Raw genomic sequence first — 4,081 nt, 5'->3', positions numbered from 1 at the left:
GAGTGCCAGTGGCTTTTATGCATATTTACAGCCCTCAACTGTTGGTTCATGCCCAGCATGTACAGGTTAATCTGGCACATGAGTAGCTTGGTATTGTGTTCCCACAGAAATGTCAGTGTGCTGCCAGAAATGTAGCGAGTTGTTAACATATAACTGATACTTTCACCTGAACATATCTAGATAATAATTATATGAAAGCAGAGCTGTCAGTGTGCCATCTTAGCAGTAGTGTGTGTGAGCAACTCTCAAAATATGTAGCAGTAACATCTGCATCTTGAACAGTTTGTATGTAAGATACAGCTCATGTATATAATGATCTAGCAAAATCCAATTGCACAATATAAGGACATTGGATAGTGTAATAATACATGTAAGGGACATATAACTGCAGTTAATAGGAATGTAGTGAAAACTAGAAGGATATATAAGTTGTTAATTGCGCTATCTTTTTCCACCCTACTGTATGTGCATAAAAAATGCAATTCCACACCTCAATCGGTATGTCTAATCTCAAAACATTTGTTGGGGCATATGTCCTATTGGTTTATAAATATTTGCATTTATTTCTATGCATGTGCCCTGTTAAAATGCCACACTATTGGTGGCCTGTTGCCATCAATTCAACCTGCATGCTGTTGTAATGTCCACTATTGTTCTGTATATGCATGTGTTATGCTTGCTTTTCAACGGTTGAAAATCTGGTGTGTTGGGTTAATGGCAATACTTTTGCATGCTGTTATAACTAATTGGGAATGCTGTTGACTGTTACTAACCCATATCTTTATTAAACTCTCCAAAACATAGTTCGTATGGGAAGGCCGGTCCCAGCGGACCCACCTGTTCCACCTCAGCTGGCCATGGCACCTGGCACCAGCAGATCTGGTGCCCAGCCTGGGACCTCCTCCTCAGTTGGCCCTGTGCCACCTTTGGGTGGAAGCGCTGCAGGGGATGGGGCTTGGCCCACCCATGCAAGCATGGGCGGAGGAGGGCCAGCTATCACCCTTCGAATGGTCTGGGCTGTGGTGCATAGAGAGATTGAATGTTCTGTCGCAGAACCTCTATGCCAGCTTGAGGCTCGAGTGGAGCAACTCCCGGGTCAGCCTGCCCCTCCTACACAGCCCCCAGCACAGCCACTCTCTGGCCATGAAGGTATAGTGGTGACCGCCCATGGGTGGGGACCTCAGTCCCACTGTTTCCATCTGGGGACTCATGGGCTTGTGATTTCCAAACATCCCTCCCCGCCAAAGGTGTTCACCCACCACATGTGTCATATACCTCCCCTGTATGTGTCTTGTTTGTCTTGTCTGTTTACCTCCCCAATCTACCTCCCCAAATATACCTACTTCCCCTACCCCACATTACACTCTCACCTGAAAAAAAAAAGGGCAATCTGCTCCCCAAAAAAAAATTACGTCCCATACATAGCTACCCATTTTGCACACATGTCCACTGGACACATGGAATGTTATTTAATTGGCATTACAACATACTTTGTTGTCCTCACCCCTCTCTCAGGGGTTGAAGATCTACCTCCAAATTTATTGCATATGCACAGCTGTTGCTGTTGAAAAAATGAGCAGCTATGCACCTTCCCTACACCAGTACTGCACATCCTGAGCTATTTTCCATACTGTCTTTCCCTCTTTATGCCCCTTTTTCACAACTTTCCTATCTCATTTTTCTTTTCTTTCAAAGAAATGAGTGTGGGGTTTGCGGGAGTAAGCACTATTAAGCAGTAGTTAGCGGGTTTACGCGAGTTTGCACTTGTTTGCACTTGGCTAAGCAATGCGCAGCAATGTGCAAACCCGTTTACAACTGCTTAAAAGTGCCTTAGCCACTCTGTATGTGAGGGCCCTTGTTCTGCTCAGGCGCAAAATAAAACACCTCTGTAAGTCTCAAACCCCGGACTTTGCACACACTACACAATATGAAGTACCACTAAGCCACGGTAGATATACATCAAATTGGTACTTAAATAAATATATCATGCATCAGAATGAGTGAATGTAAAAGAAAAATAGGAATACCATACCACACAACTTGTTCTGTGGATGTTGACCAACAGTTGTTGTGGGATTACATTACATGACTGTGATAAGAGAAGTAGCCATTCTAGCAGGAAATAATGTTACAGCATCACTTTACAACCCCACACAGTATCACAGCAGGACAAACACTAGTATATCTGTTTAGGGCAGAGGCCATACCTCCCAGCTGTCCCTAATTTTCAGGGATGTCCCTGATTTTGAAACAAATTTTAGCTCTGTCCCTCTGAATCCCTCCGAAAACTACTGACTTTGGCCAGAAAGGTGGTGAATTACACTTAATGAATAATGACAATAATTAAGAGTTAGACACTTCTTTTACTTCAGAAAAGGTGTATTAATCCATATGCTCTGATTCTCTCAATGTCTCAATTTAATGGCACTAATATTTTAAAGGTATCCCTGATTGTCCCTGACTTTTTCTTGAATTTTCCCTGAGTCTGTTCAAATATGTACCTGAGTGGTTGAGAGGTCTGACAGAGTCAGAAACACAGAGACATATCAGCCTTTCTGCTGTTACACACTGTGCAAATAGCTTTGGAAGGAGTTTCGGAAGCATACCCTTATGTAGGAATACAACACTGAAATACAAATGAATGTAGCCATGTACTGGTAGCAACGAACTGTAAGAATGCCATTGCTCTATTGCTGAAAAGACCTGTGTGGTGCACAGACAAAAATTAACAGGCTATTCTCTGGCTATCATGTGGATAGGTCCACGGTTGAGACTTACGCAGACAGACTTCTTGCCTTGATAAACTAACATGTACACAGCAACCCTGTAAGTCCAGCAAGATGAAATACACACAATAGTACTTATGCTGTCTGTACTTCTGCAACCCTACCCAAATGTAGGATATACCTGTGTGTGCAGGGTCTACCAAGGACGTAGGTGAGCATACTCACAGTACTGAAATGTGTCCAGTTTTCCTGAGCAGCTTGTGCTAATGTCAACACTAAAAAAGCACAAACTGTTTAGAACTGAGTAAATGAATATTCACAGTATAGCAGTTCACAAACAATTCTTGTGCCAAAGGAATACATCTCAATAATTAGTTTTGTATGGCAGTTAATTGTAACAGTTGAAAAGAAAGTACATCTTTTCATGTATCTTGCGGTAGCATTTTGAGGGGTGAGTACATTGCTACACTGACAAGTGGGTACTGGAAGCAGCAACATTAAGTCTGAGTACAAAGTGTAAATCTCTGGCTACACCCCTGGCTTCTGATATAAGAACTATATCAACCTTCTGTCTTAAACAATGATGTCCACAGCAAACAAGGATGATCTCCATCTTGGAAAGCTGAAAGGGCCACGCCTACATGAGTTAGCAATTTATAGTACTGGGTTGCTATGACAGTGATTACTGCAATTACTACACACCAGGCTGCATGCAATTAGCAAATGGTGGCCACTTATTGGTGCAGAGGCCATCACATGCTCATGTGCAAATTCCTATAAAAGCAGGCTGCAATCTCTGCCAACAAACTCAATCACTCTATTGCAGAGACTGACAGAGAGAGAGAGAGACAGAGAAAAGGAAAAAGAAATATTACCAAATCATACAAAGGAAAGGTATGTGACATATGTATTTACTGGCATGTAGTAGATGTTATTAAAGAATAGTCTACGTAATGTGAACCATTCATATGTGGCAGCAGTACTTCTTTATGCACATATGTTCTGCTTAACTACTGCTATGGACAATACTGTGTGTACCTGTGGGCAGTGGGACATACCTGTGAAATGTGTAGGTCAGCATTAAATGTCAAAGATCTGATCCATGTTATCTGTGTTCTGTACAGTAGTGTGGCCAATAGCTATTGGGGGGATTAGCGCTGACATTATATAAACATGGGTGTGACAGAACAACACATGCATGATAGCCATATTAAAGTGTAGCTTAGCATTGGCAACTGCTGTAGCAGTCTAGTATGCTTATCTAGCATCGTAGCCATATATACCCCCCTAATGTTAGTGTGTGTTCATATGTGACACCTGTTTGTGTTGCAGCAAGGCCCAACAGTTCAGCTGTG

This window comes from Protopterus annectens, chromosome 3.part0, assembly GCF_019279795.1.
Source record: "Protopterus annectens isolate FY-2018-M chromosome 3.part0, PAN1.0, whole genome shotgun sequence".
NCBI classification, from domain to species: Eukaryota; Metazoa; Chordata; order Ceratodontiformes; family Protopteridae; genus Protopterus; species Protopterus annectens.
Note: the sequence above shows the minus strand (reverse complement) of the source record.